Genomic DNA, 22,437 nt, shown 5'->3' on the forward strand with positions numbered 1-22,437 from the left:
GCGTGAAACCGCCGCTGTCGTCGCCATGGCTGCGACCACCGTGCTCCCCGCGCCGTGAGAAGACGCCCAGAAGGACCGCCACGGTCCACTTAGTCCAATCCAAGGACCGAATCAAGCGGGGAAGGTCCGTACACTCGCCATCGACACTATCTTCATCTTGTATATCATCGTCATCCGCCGTCGATTCCCACCACTCCGGTCCACCCCGACCTCCCCGACCTCACCATCGAGCTCGCTGTGAGCTTCTCCTCCATCTCCCCTATTTTTTCCCCTTCAATCTGACGCCGTAGATTGCTCGTCCCGTCGTGCCCGAAGCTCCATGCCCGCAGCCATGCTCGTCCGCTGCGCCCTGGCCATGCCCCGCACTCGCCTGCTGCCTTGGACGCCCGCGCCCCGTGCACCGCGCGCGTCCGCGGCCGTTCGCTGCCGCACTCCACTGCTGCGCCCGCCTGATGCTGCCGATCTGCTGCTGGTTGTGCTGCTCATGATTAACTGCTGCTGCTCCTGCCTGCTATGCCGCTGCCGCCGGTGTCCGCACACCGCTCACCGTCGACCACCGCTCCCTGCGCTAGCCGCGGGTCGTTGCTCCCAGCTCCCTGTCTCCTAGCGTCGGCCGGCTCTGGCCGCTGTGCTTGTGTGCATGTGTGAGCACAGTGCTGCTTGTGTGTCTCACACGAACGGCCGGCCCTTGTCTACTAGTAGTATTACTCCCTCCTTCCGTCTATATAGGGCCTAATGCATTTTTTAAGACCGCATTTGACTATTGACAAGATTAATAGTACATGACATGCACAATGTGAAAATTATATCATTGAAATCTCCTTTCACACACGAATTTAACGGTGTGCTTTGTGTAAGTTGCATGTCATATATTATTGCTCTAATATTTGGTCAAAGTTAGCGTCGAAAAACGCATTAGGCCCTATATACATGGAAGGAGGGAGTAGGTTTAGTTTAGTAGTATTAAATTAACGCTAATTAAGTTGTTAGCAAATGACAAATGGGTCCAACTAAATTAGATTATGTGAAAGCCCCTGTTAACCAAACTAACTAACCCTGTTAGTATTTGATAGGACTATGACAGTGCCCCCCCCCACCTCTAAATAAACCGTTTAAAATCAATCTTTAAAGACTTGTGACACTGACAGAAGGGTCCCACCTGACCCTTTGACTAGTCAAAGTAGACCCAGTCAAACGATGACTGGGTTGCTGACTCGGCACTCCCCTGGCCCACGGTCATGCACTCTGGCTAGAGTGACACTAGGTGACAGAAGAATATTCTGATTTAACTCGAATTAAAATAAATTCAGAAAATGTTTAAATCTTTGGAAATTCACATAAATTAATCCGTAACTCGGATGAAAATACTTTGTACATGAAAGTTGCTCAGAACGACGAGACGAATCCGAATACGCTCTCCGTTCGTCCGCCACACGTCCCTAGCATAGTGAACACGCAACCTTTCCCCTCCGTTTCATTTGTCTGAAAATGCCAAACTTAGGGAAACTTTCCAGGATATTTTTCCCCTTCCCCTGTACTGCGTAGCCTTCCGTTAGTTCACCCCTAGCGCTGCTTATTGTGTTTTCATGCATAGTATTGTACTTGTTTGCTCTGTATTTATTGTTTCTTCCCCCTCTTCTCTCCGGTAGACTCCGAGATCGATGTTGATGCCGCTGTGATCGACTAAGTCACCGACAACCCTTCTTCCCTTTCAGTGGAGCTTCCAGGCAAGCCCCCCCCTTTGATCATCCCGATATCGCCCGTTCCATTCTCTCATGCTTGCATTAGATTTTGCTATTGTTATTGTTTGCTCCTATTCTGATGCATAGCCTACTTTTGTAACATGCTTATTGTTACCTATCTGGTTATCCTAAACTGCTTAGTATAGTTTGGTTAGTGATCCATCGGTGACCCTCACCTTGTCCTTGTTGCCCCTGCTTCATCATTGAAGACCCGATCAATGGGATCGAAGACCATGCCCTGGCACCGCACATCACTTTCCCCTTAGTTGCTCGACACTACTGGGTTACTATCGAGTGCTGAGGGTGAGACCTCTACATCACTTCTGATGTTAACCCTGTAGTGTTGCTATTCGGTCGTGGTCACCGAGGATGATTCCGCCTTAACCACTTCCGATACGACTCTGTCGTGCAACCCCTCAAGTGTGAACCTCGGGGGTGGTTCCTCTTATGTTCACCTTGATGATTACATTGAGTGGAATTCACCGGGGGTGATTCCTCGGGTTTTCCCCTTGATGTTTGGACACACGGATACTTGGACTTTACCATTGTTACTTGGAAAGGCGGGTCGACCCTGAGGGGTACCCGCGAGTGATGTGGAGACGGGTTGACCTGGAGGGTGCCCGCGAGATAATTATGAGGCGTGGCCTGGCATTCCTAGCCCTTGCCGCAAGTCCTCGAGACGGGGCAACGGGGTCACGTCTTTTGTGAGTCTCTGCTTGTTACTGTGCGTTCCTAATCCACTACGATTTGGATATTTGATCCGAGGCGCCTCTGGCCTGATAGCACTAACCATCACATGGGCATAGTATGGGCGTTCTGCGTCGTATGCATCAGCCAAAGCTTAATAGATGCCAGCGACGGAGCGGCGCGCGCCAGGTTGGACTGGTAAGCACATGCCTTTTTGGAGGAGGTAGCTAGGTCTGCTCACCGGCCGCGTACGCAACATGCAGGAGTTCCCGGGGGTGATGGCCCATGATCCCTGGGGGCATAGGTTTAGTCCGGCGTGTTGACCTCTCTATTAAGCCTAGGTCGGGCTGCAGCGTATTGTTTGGCCGAGGCCGGGCATGATCCAGGAAAGTGTGTCCGGCCGGAGTTAATTAAGCGTGATGGGTAAGTTGGTGCACCCCTGCAGGGAAGAAAACATCTATCGATAGCCTGTCCTACGGTAACGGACACTTGGAGTTGTATCTCGATCGATACAACTAGAACTGGATACTTGTGATGAGAATTGGATGGTGATGAGAAATGGATAGTATGGCTCTGGGATTTCTTTCTCGCAGGGAGTCGAGAAAAGATCTCTGGCCGAGGTTGATAACACTACTATTACTTTACTTTATGCTACTCTACTCCCTCCTGTTTGCCGCAAGATGGTGGTTTCCAGAAGATGCTAGTCTTCGATAGGACTAGGCCTTCTCTCTATTCTGGCAATTCTACAGTTCAGTCCACATATACAACCCATTTCATTGATACCAATGCATATGTAGTGTAGTTCCTTGCTTGCGAGTACTTTGGATGAGTACTCACGGTTGCTTTGCTCCCCCTTTTCTCCCTTTCTTCTTCTTTCCGGTTGATGCAACCAGATGTCGGAGCCCAGGAGCCAGATGCCACTGCCGATGCTTACTTCTACGTGGAGGCCGCCAACGACTAGGAGTAGTTAGGAGGCTACCCGGCAGGAGGCCTTGCCTTTTCGATCGTAGATTCTTTTGTGCTAGCCTTCTTAAGGCAAACTTTTCTAACTTATGTCTATACTCAGATATTGTTGCTTCTGCTGACTCTTGTGTATTCGAGCTGATGTATTCGAGCCCTTGAGGCCCCTGGCTTGTAATATAAAGCTTGTATTATTTTAATTTGTGTCTAGAGTTGTGTTGTGTTATCTTCCTGTGAGTCCTTGATCTTGATCGTACACATTTGCGTGTATGATTAGTGTATGATTGAATCGAGGGCATCACAAGTTGGTATCAGAGCAGACTATGTGTAGGTAGCCCCCTTTCCAACTCCTTGGCTGAAGTTGAGTCTAGAAAACCGAAAATCATTTTACTAACTTGGCTGTGTGGCTTACGGGCCCACGTCGCCAATTGGGTGGTATTAGGATCTTTTATTCCTCGTCTGTACTCTAAGACTCTGATCTCTCTTCCATTCGGGTTAAACGATTTTATTAACTCTAACATTAGGATCTCGTAACTACTTTCTCTTACATTAGGATCTCGTAACTACTTCCTCCCAGAGAGCCCCTTATTACAGATGATCGCCTGCTGCACCAGAAGATTCTGAATATACCCTATGATGTTCTCTTGAGACTTTGTGTCCATCGCTTTTGCAATTACCTTGCAACGGTATATCCTTATGGATAACTACGCATGCTTGCCATTCTTCAGTCATTCCCTGTTGCTCTTGTTATTACCAGATGCCCCGAAATACTCTCCGTTGCCCCGAGAATCCTTTGAGTTTACTGCGTTGCAGTTCTTCACCACATGAATACCCCTATGGATAATTCCTTGCACTTATCGAGTATTCGCTCATCCCTAGCTATTCTTGTGTTTCACAAAATTCTTCGAAATATTATTCGATCCTCTGAAAATCCTTAATAGCCTATTCCTCTTGTTCTTCCTTACCTGCTTGCATTTTGGTTAATTCCATTTGTCTAGCAATATTCATTAAAATCCTTTGCGATTGTCATCCTTACCCTGTCGATTCAACATGTGTGTGAATGCATATAATCATCAGTTGATCCTTTTAAATGATCTTTCCGGCTCAGACGTCACTCCGGACATGAGCTGGTTCTCGGCAAACCAAACCTTAATTGATTGTTGATCTATATCTATTCAACTTACTTGTCTTTTGATTAGAGCATCTGCTTCTGATCCCCTGAATTGGAAATCATGATTCCTTTGCATTTAAGCTTTGGAATTATCAGATATTTCCAAAATCCGATGCCTCTGCATTATTTATTCTTCTGATCGAATATCGATACTCACATCAGCTCCGTTGTGGATCGTCGGATCCATTATTGGATTATCATCCGACAGTGTCCTTCATATTCAAAGAACCTCGTGAAGTTCTTTCCCAGATACATAATGCCTTTGGTAATTGTATCCTCTCCTTTTGTCAACCATGCTCTGCTTTCAAGCTTGTGTTGTTTACTTCTGAAGTTTGTGGAATAGGTTCCTGAGATGCCCCTATCGGTTGAACCTATGCTTCCCATAATCCTTTTGAACCCAAGAGTTTTAACGAGTCTTACTCTTCTGGTGTTTAGCCAGATAACATTTCAACACAACAACTTCATCGAAAGCGAGAAGTAAATGAAATGATATGCATTGAAGAAGTGGGAGTCGACCTTGAACTTTGTGTTCATGCCCATGGACCCGATGTAGATCTTATCATGGAAGCTTCTCTTAAAATTAATTATCCCCATGGTATAAGATCATCTTATATTTGGGATTTGATCCTTTGCAACCGTGGTTCTGACCATAAGTGTTCCACTTTGATCCCATTTCTCAGACAAGTTAAAGTACTCGCCTTCTGTAGATCAATACATCTCCGCAACCTCTATTTTGATCTTCCTATGATTATTACCCTCCAGTATCTCGAGGATATCAAAAGACCGTGTTGCTTCCTATGAGTCTTCATCTAGTATTGCTTCTCACCGATTTCATATTTCCCCTGGGTTCTGATTTATTAGTCACTCAAGAACACATTTATTAGTCACTCAAGAACACCGATGAGTGAATCGATCCCGCACTCCGAATCAGTAACTCTTAAGTGATTTTCGTTGCTTACGAGTTAAATAATCCATCAAGTCATTCCTAGCCTAATCGGGTATATCATTATCGTGCTAATTTTAACTGTGCTACCTGGTCCTTATTCCCGAAGCACAACTTTTCGACGATGAGTGAAGCTTACGTCGATCTTCCTCATCTTATCATTCTGCTTTGAACAGCAAGCTTGATTTCGAGTTTGTGACGTACTCGTGGTTCTAATAACATTTCGCTTCATCATTCCTTTGACTTGATGTCATCGCCCATCGATTACATCTTCATGAAATCTCTCGACAATTGTGTCGTGATCGTCATCAACAATCTGAGCTCTTCCAGGATATCAATCGAATTGTGATGAGAAATACCATCCTTGCCCGTCGATGATTTGTGTTATCATCGACAACATTCTTGTCTTCCCCCCAACACAAACTTATTCATAAATTTTGGAACTACATTCTTTTTGACATGTCGGTGGATTGCTGCTGACTCCTTGGCCACCTCCTCATATTTTCCTTGCTGAAATTATATGACTTATTTTATAAGTTGTTTCGGATGAATCCTTTTGTGTTTCCGAAGTCCGACCTTTACCTATTGACCATATCAATGCTATCTTGAAGCATGACGGTGGTACTCAAACATCAACCAGAACATTCAAAGCACAATGCTAAATGTTTCTTGATCAGTTACCCTAACACTGTTGTATGGGTAATATCATGATTCTTCCCTCTCCCCATTATCTAAATGCTTTTGAACTTGCTGTCCTATCATGTATATCCTTCTCCGCTTTTCCTTGGGAAGGATATACTCCCAACTCTTATGTGTAAATACATCTTCCTTTCCATTGGGTTGTCTGATTTGATAATCATATTTTTCCTTTCCACTGATATGTTTAACCCTTCTTGTGATCTATATGATATAAGAAGTAATAATTCCCTATTTATGTAAATGCTTTGGTGTACAACTCTATCAGTAAGACCCTGTTACTATTGTTGATGACATCCCGGTAACCACCGATCGACGAGAACCTTGCCTATAGGTCCGCCTCTTTCGACGAGCAGGAAAATGGTTCTCTTCGTCCCTTGCCCTTGGTACCAATGTTGTTGCCAACATAACTGGCATGCTATTCTTTGACATGCCTCGCTATCATGACCATGCAAGATGTCAGCGCCCTTTGTAGGACCTTGAAGTATGTCTAGAGGGGGGGGGTGATTAGACTACTTGACCAATAAAAGCTTAACCTTTTCCCAATTTTAGAGTTTGGCAGATTTTAGCTATTTTAGGACAAGTCAAGCAATCATCACACAATTGAAGCAAGCTTGCAAAGAGTATATAGGCAGCGGAAATTAAAGCATGCAACTTGTAAGAAAGTAAAGGGAAGGGTTTGGAGGACTCAAACGCAATTGGAGACACGGATGTTTTTGGCGTGGTTCCGATAGGTGGTGCTATCGTACATCCACGTTGATGGAGACTTCAACCCACGAAGGGTAACGGACGCGCGAGTCCACGGAAGGCTCCACCCACGAAGGGTCCATGAAGAAGCAACCTTGTCTATCCCACCATGGCCGTCGCCTACGAAGAACTTGCCTCACTAGCGGTAGATCTTCATGAAGTAGGCGATCTCCTTGCCCTTACAAACTCCTTGGTTCAACTCCACAATCTTGTCGGAGGCTCCCAAGTGACACCTAGCCAATCTAGAAGACGCCACTCTCCAAGAAGTAACAAATGGTGCGTTGATGATGAACTCCTTGCTCTTGTGCTTCAAATGATAGTCTCCCCAACACTCAACTCTCTTTCATAGGTTTTGGATCTGGTGGAAAGAAGATTTGAGTGGAAAGCAACTTGGGGAAGGCTAGAGATCAAGATTCATATGGTAGGAATGGAATATCTTGGCCTCAACACATGAGTAGGTGGTTCTCTCTCAGAAATGGTAAGTTGGAAGTGTAGGTTCGTTCTGATGGCTCTCTCCACGAATGAAGAGGAGGTGGAGGGTATATATAGCCTCCACACAAAATCTAACCATTACACACAATTTACCAAACTCAGTGGGACCGGATCATTAAACTCGGTCGGGCCAATTTAGTAAACCTAGTGACCGTTAGTGATTTTTGGTGGGACTGACATGCATCTCGGTGAGACCGATTCGGTTAGGGTTAGGGCATAACGTAATCTCGGTAAGACCGATTACACAAACTCGGTGAGACCGATTTGGTAATAAGCTTTCTAGAGAGTTGGTCACGTAAACTCGGTGGGACCGATTTGCTCTATTCGGTGAGACCGAAATGTTACAAAAAGGAAACAGAGAGTTTACATTGCAATATCGGTGGGACTGATCGCTCACTTCGGTTAGACCGAAACGTTACGAAGGGAAACAGAGAGATTACAACCCCATCTCGGTGAGACCGAGATCCCTATCGGTAAGACCGATTTGCTTAGGGTTTGTGGCAGTGGCTATGACTTTTGGAATCGGTGGTGCGGATAGGAAGAATCGGTGAGACCGATTTTGGCTTTGGGTTTAGGTCATTTGTGGATGTGGGAAAGTAGTTGAGGGTTTTGGAGCATATCACTAAGCACATGAAGCAAGAGGCTCATTAAGCAAAACCTCATCCCTCATTGATAGTATTGGCTTTTCCTATAGACTCAATGTGATCTTGGATCACTAAAATGTAAAATGAAGAGTCTTGATCCTTTCTCCTTAGTATTTTGAGGGATCCACTTTCATCATCCATGCCATGCCATTCATTGAGCTTTCCTGAAATAATAGTCTTCGAATAGCATTAGCTCAATGAACTATATGTTGTTATGAATTACCAAAACCACCTAGGGATAGTTGCACTTTCAATCTCCCCCTTTTTGGTAATTGATGACAACATATAGATCAAAGCATCGACAAATGATAATACGATTGAATAACATCGTCGCTTTGAGAAGTATGTGATAAGCAAGAGCTCCCCCTAAATTTGTGCATGGGTTAATTTGCTTTGGACTACAGATGCACAATCAATTAGTCTCATGGGTTACTCTTCCATGTCACATAAATCTTGGTGGAGCGCTCAAAATAATAAACCATGAATACATGCACTCATCACCAAGCATAGTGAATGATCACATAAGATAGATAGGATAATATCAAGCATGCATAAGTGTAGCTTATGATCAAACACATGATCATCAATGTCTCACAAGCATAGTATCTCAACCAAAAGCAAACAAAGTTTAAAGAACACCAAATAAAGCAAGAGAGAACAAAAGCAACACTCTCTCTCTCTCGAAGCCTATGATCTATACATTTTTCTCCCCCTTTGGCAACAAGTTACCAAAAAGTTCATAGAAAATGCATAGTGCTAGATCGACTCTCAGGCTTGATCTTCTGGTGGTGGTGTCCTAATAGCTCCTTGGACGAAGGCTTCAGTTGAAGTAGAGGGTGCTAGAGTGGATGCTGGAGCTGGTTGCACTGGAACTGTAGGGGCAGTAGCTGGTGTTGAAGTTGTTGCTCTAGTGTCTGTCACTGGCACTGCAACTGACCTCTGGGTTCTGGGCACTCTGGCAAACACATTGGTGGTAGTCTTGCCCTGTCTCTCCTGCATATCATCCTGCAGCTGCTCTACAACTGACTGAATCTCAGTTACTTTAACATCAAGGTCATGGAATTTGAGTTCCATGATTCTCTTAAGGCTCTCCTGATTCTGAGTGAGGGTGGCCAGTCCTTTCTCAATCCTCAATGTAGATGCTATCAAGTAACCAAGCTACTCCTGTTTGGTTTTCAAGAAATATTCAGATGCCTCCTCTTGAGTTGGCATCTTGGCAGCCTTCTCCTTCTTTGCCATCTCCTTCTTCTCCTGAGCTTGAACTGATTGTGGATCATCTTCATTCATGACAACCCCATTGTCCTCAAAGTCTGGATAGTGGAAAATGTTCCTTATCCAACTGATATTTCCCTGTGCCCATCTTTGAGTTAATCAATTCCTGAATCTGAGGGCATATCCACAGCTCCTCTCCTGATCTGCTGCAGTCCTCTTGATTGTTTCAATTATTAGGCTCATGACTTTGAACTTCTGTGGCACATCAAACACATGCAATATGTTGATGGCATGTCCTCTGATCATGTTATGGTCACCAGACTTGGGCAACAGAGTGTGCCTCAGAGTCCAATTTATGGTTGGCAACCCTGACAGCAGAAAGTGAACTGACCCAAACTTGTGAGTCTCAACTGCCTTGTCTAGAATTTCCTTATACATGTGAGCCATTGAATTGTGACCCAACTTCTTCTTTCCATAAATGTCCAGGTCATCCTCATTTTCCTTGGGGGCATTTATCAGACTTGTCCATTCTTCAACAGTGGAATGGTACCTTGTACCTTCAGACATCCAAACTATTCTACCATCTGGGTAAAAATGTGCTGTGGAGTAGAACTGCATGATAAGCTCATCATTCCAGTTGGTGAACTTCTGTCCAACAAAATCAGCAGCTCCACAAGCAACAAAGCTTTCTTGCACTCTAGGATAGTGCTGCTCATTGTCCCTGATGTAGGTCCAGTCGACCCACCTCATGTCACAGACTATAGGCTTCTTGTCCAACAAAATTGTTTCATAAAAGTCCTGTTGTTCCTTTGTATGGAACCTGTAGTCAACATCAGTTCTTCTTCTTGAAGCATATGGATCTTCCATCCTCCACAGTCTCAGCCCTGAATCCTTCCTGATTCTCATGTCCTCAGCCACAGGATGGGCATCATTGTGGTCTGGTATCTTGGGCTTGAGCTTTCTTAGGACCTGTCCTTCTTCATCCTCATCTTCAGCAACATTGGGCACTGGGGCCTTGTTCTTCTCAGCAGCTGGAATACTCCTAGTATTCCTCTTTGGAACTTGCTTGGCCTTGGAGGCAGCTTTGGGTGCATCCTTGGGCTTGGATGTTGCAGCCCCTGATCTGATTGCATCACCCATAAGTTTGGGTGCCTTAGGTGCTGGTGCAGCATCCTCTTCCTCTTCTTCAGAATCTCTTCTCATAGAGGGCTTTCCAAGGACCTTGGCAGTTGTGGTTCTTGCTCTCTTCTTTTTCTTGTCCAGATCACAATCATCCTCTGATTCAATTGTGAACTTCATAGTTTCACCAGTGGGGACTTTCTGAGGTTTGGAAGAAGTGACTTTCTTCTCAGGTGCTTCTTTGGGTTGAGCCTGAGCTGGCACTTGAGTGGACTTTCTGGCCTTTGGCATTGGTGTCCTCTTGGCAGGAACTTTCTTCTTCAGACCTGGCTTAGTGCTATGTGCAGAGCCATATTCCTTCTTAAGCACCACTTTCTTGGAGGTGGCCTCATCTTCCTCAGCTTTGTAATCTTCATCCTCTGAATCTGAAGTTCTTTTCCTCCTTTGCCTAGTTGCAGCCTTAGGAAAATTGCTAGGAGTACTTCTGCTCCCTTCATCTGTAGTTGAGGGACTAGTGCCCTCACTCAAGTCCATCTGCTCTACTAACCTATTCTGGCTGTCACTCTGATCTGACATTCTGCAAAAGCTGACTGCTGACCCTGTGAAGAGTTATAGATGAGATAGAATAGATGAGCATCACAAAATGCAGAGATTTTTGCAAAAAGAATGATTCAAAAGTTCAGTTTTAGTTTTCCACAGAAAGCATTTCGGATCAACCGATTTTCAAACTCGGTGATACCGAAGCAGTTTTGGAACCTAAACTGATGATCTCGGTTGGACCGAGTCACAGTTCGGTGGCACCGAGACTGCTAGGGTTTCACAGAATCCTCAAATCGGTCGCACCGATTAGTAATTCTCGGTCAGACCGAGAGTCACTAGTGCAATGGCATATGCCAAATCGGTGAGACCGAGTTTTTCAACTCGGTGGGACCGAGATGGTTTCGGCGGAAACCTAACCCTAAAAATTTGAATCTCATCAAATCTATGGACTACTTTGGCTGGATAGAGGAGTTTCAATCGTGGCAAGATTCAATAAAAATACAATGTGCTTGGAATCAGACATGGATAGCACAAAGATCAAGTCCATACCCTAACTTGGCGGTGGACTTGCTACGACGACAACGGCGGGGACGAAATCCGTTGACGGCGGCGGAGACCAGCGACAGGAGGCTACTGGCGACGAGGAGACGATCCGGAGACCTCAGATGGCAGGGTGAGCTATTGCACGGGCGAAGGGTTTCGGAGAAATTTCCAAAATTTTGCCCGTGGCTATATATAGCCCAACCCTGTCGGTGTGACCGAGTGGAACAACTCGGTGGCACCGAGTTGCATAACTGTGTTCAGTTACAGCAAATCGGTGATACCGAAAAGTTCAAATCGGTTGCACCGAGATTGAAAACTCAAATCAACTTGATGATCTCGGTAGGACCGAAATGGAGGAATCGGTCTGACCAAGAATCACAAAGAGGTTTAGGAAGTTTAAGTCTATGACGAATCAGGGACTCCGAGTGCTCCTCACACAGAGTGGTTCGAATCTGACTTGATCAAATTTTGTGATGTAGCATGAATAGAGTTTGAGATGAGAAAAGCATAGATAGCTAAAGAAGGTTCTTAGGCATTCTTGTCCATCCACTTGGCTAAAAGAAAAGAACCCAAACAATCAAAACAACAAGTGGATGTCCTTGAATGAGTAAAATATGCATCAACATGCTCACACAATAAGATGGCAAATGAAATATGTGGCAAAGCATGCACAACCAATTCTAGCATCTATCAAACAATTGGCTATGACGAGGTCATCTATATATGAGTATATTGACTTAGGAGTCAAATGAGAACATTTGATCATAGGTCATACTCATCGTTTAAGCTCAAGTGGGGTTACCACTTTTACATAATGCATTGATGTGTTCACACCATTAGAGTTGCTTTGACTCAATTCTTAGAGTTAAGCACCCCTAGATGTGAGATCCCCCCTTAGAGGGATGAACTAACCTTAGGTTTTGTCGATGATGACTTCATGTAGGTGTTGAAGATGTGGATGCTCAATGTTGGTGTAGATCATTTGGAGCAATCCTTTGGAGTGAGTTGCACTTTCAACTTACCTACATGGGTTAGTCCCACAAGGAACAAACAAGAATATCTATAGACATAGAGTGATGCACACACAAGATGATGTCCATGAAATCATTAGGTTACCTTGTCCCTTGCCTTACCAACATGAGGGCTTGTGACTCCTTGAACTAGTGCAAGATGTGGAAGTTGATTGCACTTGTTCTTGCCAAAATGATATGAGTGAAGAATGTTGGCGGAGTCTAAATCTGAGAACGGGTTAATAACCGGACCAAAACTAAACTATACCCGTACACGTACCTCTCAAAACCAAACCTGAACCATAACCAAATAATACCATTTCCAGCCCAACCAAAACTGCACCCAATGTTTTTTCCACCCAAACCGGTCCACACCCAGTATGTAACCATGGGTTTAAACCCAATACATAACTGTATCCAACTTTAGTTTAACAGTTACATGCCAAACAATAATTTAGCAGAAACATCCAAGACTTGCCTGAATCGGCAACAAAGAACTTTTAGAACAGCTAAAAAAGACAAGGCGGGCAATGTGGACGCATAACCAAATCATTTAACGGTAGAGCACATCCATGTCCTGTTTTAACCTCAAATACTTTTAAGTCTTCAGCCTTTAGGGGTAGATTCATGTGGTGACAATATGCAGGATAATAAAGATAACATGTTCCATGGCACATTCCTAACAATTAACTCCACTACAAAATTCAGTCTAGAGAAAGTTCAAAATCATGACGACGACACAAAGACAATGAAACACGGCATCTGTTGGGGAACGTAGTAATTTCAAAAAAATTCCTACGCACACGCAAGATCATGGTGATGCGTAGCAACGAGGGGAGAGTATGATCTACGTACCCTTGTAGATCGCAACGGAAGCGTTGACACAATGTAGAGGAAGTAGTCATACGTCTTCTTCCCGATCCGACCAATCCAAGCACCGTTACTCCGGCACCTCCGAGTTCTTAGCACACGTACAGCTCGATGACGATCCCCGGGCTCCGATCCAGCAAAGCTCCGGGGAGGAGTTCCGTCAGCACGACGGCGTGGTGACGATCTTGATGTTCTACCGTCGCAGGGCTTCGCCTAAGCACCGCTACAATATGATCGAGGTGGAATATGGTGGAGGGGGGCACCGCACACGGCTAAGGAACGATCACGAAGATCAACTTGTGTGTTCATGGGGTGCCCCTGCCCCCGTATATAAAGGAGGGAGGGAGGAGGAGGCCGGCCCTAGGAGGGGAGCGCCATGGGGAGTCCTACTCCCACCGGGAGTAGGATTCCCCCTTTTCCTAGTCCAACTAGGAGTCCTTCCATGTATTAGGAGTAGGAGACAAGGAAGGGGAAGAGAGAAGGGAAGGAAGGAGGGGGTGCGGCCCCTCCCCCTAGTCCAATTAGGACTAGACCATGGGGGGGTGCGCGGCCTGCCCTAGGCAGCCCCTCTCTCTTTCCCGCAGGGCCCAATAAGGCCCAATACTTCTCCCCGGCGAATTCCCGTAACTCTCCGGTACTCCGAAAAATACCCGAATCATTCGGAACCTTTCCGAACTCCGAATATAGTTGTCCAATATATCGATCTTTATGTCTCGACCATTTCGAGACTCCTCTTCATGTCCCCGATCTCATCCGGGACTCCGAACTCCTTCGGTACATCAAAACTCATAAACTCATAATATAACTGTCATCGAAACCTTAAGCGTGCGGACCCTACGGTTCGAGAACAATGTAGACATGACCGAGACATGTCTCCGGTCAATCACCAATAGCGGGACCTGGATGCCCATATTGGCTCCTACATATTCTACGAAGATCTTTATCGGTCAGACCACATAACAACATACGTTGTTCCCTTTGTCATCGGCATGTTACTTGCCCGAGATTCGATCGTAGGTATCCAATACCTAGTTCAATCTCGTTACCGGCAAGTCTCTTTACTCATTCGGTAATACATCATCTCGCAACTAACTCATTAGTTGCAATGCTTGCAAGGCTTATGTGATGTGCATTACCGAGAGGGCCCAGAGATACCTCTCCGACAATCGGAGTGACAAATCCTAATCTCGAAATACGCCAACCCAACATCTACCTTTGGAGACACCTGTAATGCTCCTTTATAATCACCCAGTTATGTTGTGACGTTTGGTAGCACCCAAAGTGTTCCTCCGGCAAACGGGAGTTGCATAATCTCATAGTCATAGGAACATGTATAAGTCATGAAGGAAGCAATAGTAACATACCAAACGATCGGGTGCTAAGCTAATGGAATGGGTCATGTCAATCAGATCATTCAACTAATGATGTGACCTCGTTAATCAAATAACAACTCTTTGTCTATGGTTAGGAAACATAACCATCTTTGATTAACGAGCTAGTCTAGTAGAGGCATACTAGTGACACTCTGTTTGTCTATGTATTCACACATGTATTATGTTTTCGGTTAATACAATTCTAGCATGAATAATAAACATTTATCATGATATAAGGAAATAAATAATAACTTTATTATTGCCTCTAGGGCATATTTCCTTCAGTCTCCCACTTGCACTAGAGTCAATAATCTAGATCACATCACCATGTGATTAACATCGATAGTTCACATCATCATGTGATTAACACCCATAGTTCACATCGCCATGTGACCAACACCCAAAGGGTTTACTAGATTCAGTAATCTAGTTCACATCGCTATGTGATTAACACCCAAGGAGTACTAAGGTGTGATCATGTTTTGCTTGTGAGAGAATCTTAGTCAACGGGTCTGCCATATTCAGATCCGCATGTATTTTGCAAATTTCTATGTCAACAATGCTCTGCATGGAGCTACTCTAGCTAATTGCTCCCACTTTCAATATGTATCTAGACCGAGACTTAGAGTCATCTAGATTAGTGTCAAAACTTGCATCGGCGTAACCCTTTACGACGAACCCTTTTTTTTCACTTCCATAATCGAGAAACATATCCTTATTCCACTAAGGATAATTTTGACCGTTGTCAAGTGATCTACTCCTAGATCACTATTGTACTCCCTTGCCAAACTCAGTGGTAGGGCATACAATAGATCTGGTATACAGCATGGCATACTTTATAGAACCTATGACTGAGGCATAGGGAATGACTTTCATTCTCTTTCTATCTTCTGCCGTGGTCGGGCTTTGAGTCTTACTCAACTTCACACCTTGTAATACAGGCAAGAACTCTTTCTTTGACTGCTCCATTTTGAACTACTTCAAAATCTTGTCAAGGTATGTACTCATTGAAAAAACTTATCAAGCGTCTTGATCTATCTCTATAGATCTTGAAGCTCAATATGTAAGCAGCTTCACCAAAGTCTTTCTTTGAAAAACTCCTTTCAAACACTCCTTTATGCTTTGCAGAATAATTCTACATTATTTCCGATCAACAATATGTCATTCACATATACTTATCAGAAATGCTGTAGTGCTCCCACTCACTTTCTTGTAAATACAGGCTTCACCGCAAGTCTGTATAAAACTATATGCTTTGATCAACTTATCAAAGCGTATATTCCAACTCCGAGATTCTTGCACCAGTCCATAGATGGATCGCTGGAGCTTGCATATTTAGTTAACACCTTTAGGATCGACAAAAACTTCTAGTTGCATCGTATACAACTCTTCTTTAGTAAATCCATTAAGGAATGCAGTTTTGTTTATCCATTTGCCAGATTTCATAAAATGCGGCAATTGCTAACATGATTCGGACAGACTTAAGCATAGATACGAGTGAGAAACTCTCATCGTAGTCAACACCTTGAACTTGTCGAAAACCTTTTGCGACAATTCTAGCTTTGTAGATAGTAACACTACTATCAGCGTCCGTCTTCCTCTTGAAGATCCATTTATTTTCTATGGCTTGCCGATCATCGGGCAAATCCATCAAAGTCCATACTTTGTTCTCATACATGGATCATATCTCAGATTTCATGGCCTCAAACCATTTCGCGGAATCTGGGCTCATCATCGCTTCCTCATAGTTCGTAGGTTCATCATGATCTAGTAGCATGACTTCCAGAAAAGGATTACCGTACCACTCTGGCGCGCATCTTACTCTGGTTGATCTACGAGGTTCAGTAGTATCTTGTTCTGAAGTTTCATGATCATCATCATTAGCTTCCTCACTAACTGGTGTAGGTGTCACAGAAACAGTTTTCTGTGATGTACTACTTTCCAATAAGGGAGCAGGTACAGTTACCTCGTCAAGTTCTACTTTCCTCCCACTCACTTCTTTCGAGAGAAACTCCTTCTCCAGAAAGTTTCCGAATTTAGCAACTAAAGTCTTGCCTTCGGATCTGTGATAGAAGGTGTATCCAATAGTTTCCTTTGGATATCCTATGAAGATGCACTTCTTCGATTTGAGTTTGAGCTTATCAGGATGAAACTTTTTCGTATAAGCATCGCAACTCCAAACTTTAAGAAACGACAGTTTAGGTTTCTTGCCAAACCATAGTTCACATGGTGTCGTCTCAACGGATTTAGATGGTGCCATATTTAACGTGAATGCAGCTGTCTCTAATGCATAACCCCAAAACGATAGTGGTAGATCGGTAAGAGACATCATAGATTGCACTATATCCAATAAAGTACGGTTATGACATTCAGACACACCATTATGCTATGGTGTTCCATGTGGCATGAGTTTGTGAAACTATTCCACATTGTTTTAATTGAAGACCAAACTCGTAACTCAAATATTTGTCTCCGCGATCAGATCGTAGAAACTTTATTTTTCTTGTCACCATGATTTTCCACTTCACTCTGAAATTCTTTGAACTTTTCAAATGTTTCAGACTTATGTTTCATCAAGTAGATAGACCCATATCTGCTCAAATCATCTGTGAAGTTCAGAAAATAACGATACTTGCCGTGAGCCTTAACACTCATCGGACCGCATACATCAGTATGTGTTATTTCCAATAAGTCAGTTTGCTCACTCCGGAGAACAGAGTCTTAGTCATCTTTCCCATGAGGTATGGTTCGCAAGCATCAAGTGATTCATAATCAAGTGATTCCAAAATCCCATCAGCATGGAGTTTCTTCATGCGCTTTACACCAATATGACCTAAACGGCAGTGCTAGAAATAAGTTGCACTATCATTATTAACTTTGCATCTTTTGGTTTCAATATTATGATTATGTGTATCACTACGATCGAGATCCAACGAATTATTTTCATTGGGTGTGTAACCATATAAGGTTTTATTCATGTAAATAGAACAACAATTTATTCTCTTACTTAAATGAATAACCGTATTACAATAAACATGATCAAATCATATTCATGCTTAACGCAAACACCAAATAACACTTATTCAGGTTCAACACTAATCCCGAAAGTATATGGAGTGTGCGGTGATGATCATATCAATCTTGGAACCACTTCCAACACACATCGTCACTTCACCCTTAACTAGTCTCTGTTTATTCTGCAACTCCCGTTTCGAGTTACTAATCTTAGCAACTGAACTAGTGTCAGGACCCCGACTCAATGCCACATCGATCTAGCATGTAACACCTCATATCACTTTGCGGCCTCACGCACGGTATCCCCACGGGTGTCGCCTTACCTTTGCCCGGGACCGTTTGCGCCTTTTGGCACACGTATATGACAGTGTCGCTAGCATCCATATGATAAGGAGCCCGGGATGACATGGCTAGTCGTAAACCCAAAGTGGCACAAACTTACAGGGACAGGCATCCATGACCCAACATCGAACGTGTTGGTCATCAGCGAGTGAATCCAGGCTATAGCACTGGGCTAACAAGACTCCGGTGAACCGGGCTGTAGTGGGCTAACAGGACTCCAGTATTCATCGCGTGACATTTCCCCGAAGGGACAGACACAGGAACGAAGAAGGACACATGCCGGCCAGCCTAAGTGTTCCGGTGCAGTAGCAAGCTACCAGGGCTCAGTGGAAGCACTAGGAGACATTTCCCGGTAAGAGAGACTACTAAGGATAAACAACTAGATAGTCAGATCCCACACATAACAATACACATTACACGTATGCATAACATGCAAGTATGTGTTGTACAACATGGCATCACAGCATAACTCAACAACTCATATAGATAAAGGCTCAGAAGAGCCATCATAGCATTATTACAAACAGGGGTCACATGACCCAACATTCAGAGCAATCAAGCAACAAGCGGAAGCATTACATGTCTGAGTACAGACATCTACAAATGAAAAAGGCTGAAGAGCCTGACTATCTACAACGTCCGATCAAGATCGTAGCTGAGGTACAAGCTACTCGTCGAAGTCCACGAGAACACTATTAAGACCGAAGTCTCTGCTGCAAAAACATAAATAAAGCAACATGAGTACAAAGGTACTCAGCAAGACTTACATCAGATCCTATCATACATGCATTTGTATCAAGAGAGTAATGTGGAGTTTAGTTGCAGCAAGCCAGCTTTGACTCTGTGGCTAACCTGTTCTACGACTACCAGAACTTCTTTGAGGTGATATGGCGCACACGAGTCCACTAATCACCACACAATACACTACTATGGATTCATCCCCGTCTCCCCACGAGAAGGCCATCCATAGCACTCACACTTGTCTTGAGCATTTTATAGTATCCACTTCAAGTTGTCTATGTACCATGTAAGCATCCAAGAAGTCCATAACTGCGGACCCGGCTATTCGAATAGATCATGTTAACCCTGCAGGGGTGTACTTCTTCACACACGCTCTCGCCACTTACCGCCATGTACACGTCATGTATCTCGGCAACCTTCAAGCGGAAGCCTGGCGAGGGTGTCGGCCACGACCTGACTAACCACACAAGACTCTAATCCAGGTTTATCGCCTATTCGGGTTCCATCCGCAAGGAGATCCGGCCAGGGTTTCACTCAAGGCCCCAAACAATGTGTGCAGGGTTCCCAAGCCCACCTCGCCGGATGGATCTACGCTTGGTACACCGTGCCACTTGTGCCTAGTCTGTCCCAAGCCCACCTGGCCGGGTGCCACTTGGTAGACTACTAACACTACCTACAAACACCAGAAACTAGTTGCGACTCCTGGACAGAGATCAAGTTGGTTAATAAGTCGAGAGGGCTTGGAGCGCCCGGAGCCCAATGTGTGGTAGTATCGAGTCATTGGACAACATACATAGAACTTAGTGCTTAAGGACGGTTCCAGTGAGACGAACCCACCATGTACTCCTACATGGCCTCTCACCACTACCTTTACCAAATCGTGTTCACACATTTCACTCTCAGTATCAGAACATATCGTAACACTCCAATTCATTCCCAATGAACCAGACCTGACACAACTCTAAGCAATAGCAGGCATAGCATGGCAAGAACACAACATGGCTCAATCAACTCCTACAGATGCTAGTGGGTTTCAACTATTTACTGTGGCAATGACAGGTCATGCAGAGGAATGGCTTCAACTACCGCAGCACAAAGTAGCAGATGAATCGTTGTTGTCCTAATGCAATAACTGAGAGCAGGAGCGAGAGAGTAGGATTATATCGGAATGAACAAGGGGGTTTGCTTGCCTGGTAGATCAATAGGGGGGCACTGATTCACAGACAGGTACTCTGGAACAGACTCCGGAGCAGGACCTATCGAGAAGGAACAGTGTCGGCAATCAATACACAAACATATGCAACAATATGATGCATGAACATGGCATGAAGATGTGATGTTGTTTGAGCTAATGCAACTAGTATTCATTTGGTTTGAAGTCCATTTGAACCAAACGCTCAAATGCATCTCCAAAGTAAGCTCTTATAAACGCCATAATGTGTTTTCTCATATACAGCATATATAAGTTGGTTTGTCATGCATGAAACTAGTACAGATGGAAAGGTTGCATTTTTCTGATAATTTTTCATATATAAATTTTTTCAATCTGAGCTACGGTTGAATTAATATGAATTTTTGCAGTTTTGCTAATTTCTGGAATTTCCTGATTTAAATTTAAACCAGAAAATAAATAATTGCGTCAGCATGACGTCATGCCTGCGTCAGTAGGTCAACGGTGCTGACCAGGTCAAATCTGACGTGTGGGGTCCACACGTCAGTGACACAGGGTAAATAGAGGGTTAGATTAACTTAATTAAAAGATTAGGGGGCACCGGGGCCCACATGTCAGCCTCAGGGGGTTAATTAAGCGGGCTGTTAGCTGCTAATGGCGGGCCACGTCATCTCACCGGAGTTTAACGCCAGCGAGCACACAGACGCGGCGGCGCTGATCGGAACGGCGGCTCCGGCGATCAAATCGATGGCCGAGCCCATCTACGAGGAGCTGGGGCTCGTGCGCATCCAACGGTGGCAGGGGGAGGGTGAGACGTGGCCTGAGTCGAGCGCAGCGTCGACTTCGGCGGCGGCCGGAGTTCGGGATAGCGCGGGCGTGGGGATGCAGCTCGCGTTCGAGCGAACGGAGAGCACAGGCGGTAGCTACGAGGCAGCAGGAGCACGTTCGAGCTACTACACGAGGCGGAGGTGCTCGGGGGCACGGAGCTCGCCGGCCATGGCAGACGGCGGCTTCGGGCGCTCGCGGGGCAGCGGCTACAGGGCACGCGCGAGAGAGAGAGGTGAGGGGAAAGGAAGAGGGGCTCACGGCAGACTCGCAGAGCAGGCCAGTGTGCTCGGGGACGTCCTGTGTGCGGCGAATCGACGGCGATGGCGATCTGCGGCGTCGGTAGTGAAGAAGACGACGGCGTCGGCGATGGAGCGCGTCCGGAGGTGCGTGGCTTGACGAGGAGGTAGAGGGGGTGATGGCGGAGCTTCTGGACTGTACGGAGGGGCGAGGGAAGGCCGGTGGCCACGTAGGCGATGAGCGGCGGCGACGAGCTCCGCTCGGTGGTGCTCGGGAGGGAGAGAGCAGACGAGGAAGAGACACGGGAGAGTGGGAGAGGGTCGAGGGGCCGCGTGGCGTCTCCAGGGCATCCAGACGAGGAGGGGAGAGGGCAGGCAGGCAGAGAGAGAGGTGGCGTGGCGCGGTGGAGCGCGCGCGTGTCGGGCACGCTCCCATCCTCCTGTCGAGGACGAAGACGACAGAGGAGGGGGTCAGTGGGCTGGGCCGGCGCTGGCTGCTGCTGGGCTGCACAGGGAGGAGGCCCACGTAAGTATCCCTTTTTATTTCTGTTTTCTATTCTATTTTTCTGACGTCTGTTTTGATTTAGTAATAATACTAAATCAATTTATTACCTTATGCCAATTTTTGTAGGAACTAATGACATTATTCCAGAGCTCCCCAACAAGTGGCATAATTTTTGGACATATATTAATATATATAACTAATATATATCCAATGCAAATAATTATCAGATTAAACCAAATGGCCAAAATAAATATCCATGAGCTCCTAAAATATTTGTTTGTATTTTACCTCTGACCAATATTTTCAGAGAGCAACATGAACATTTTCTTGGACCTTTTTGGAGCAATTTTTATTTAGGTCATTTCCAAAAATGATTCTGAGGGTTTCACAAATCCTCATTTCAAATTAAATGGAATTTAAACATGATGCACAAATGACTAGCTAGTCTAGGTCATACCAGACTAGGGATGTGACAACTCGCCCCCACTTGGAAGAATCTCGTCCCGAGATTCAGGGGTCGACGGAAAGAAGGTGGGGTACTCCAATCGAAGACGATCTTCTCGCTCCCAAGTAGCTTCTCTCTCGGAATGGTGAGACCACTGAACTTTGAGAAACTTGATGTTCTGACGTCGGGTAACATGCTCTGCTTGATCAAGAATGCGAACCGGGTACTGTCGGTATGTGAGGTTATCTTGGAGATCAAGCGTTTCGTGGTCCACTCCGTGGATAGGATCCGAGAAGCAACGCCTGAGTTGAGAGACGTGGAAGACATCATGAACTCGAGAAATATGTGGGGGTAGTTCCAACTGGTAGGCAACCTCTCCTCGTTTCACGAGAATGCGAAAGGGAC

The sequence above is a fragment of the Triticum aestivum genome, chromosome 6B, assembly GCF_018294505.1.
Source record: "Triticum aestivum cultivar Chinese Spring chromosome 6B, IWGSC CS RefSeq v2.1, whole genome shotgun sequence".
Classification (NCBI taxonomy): Eukaryota; Viridiplantae; Streptophyta; class Magnoliopsida; order Poales; family Poaceae; genus Triticum; species Triticum aestivum.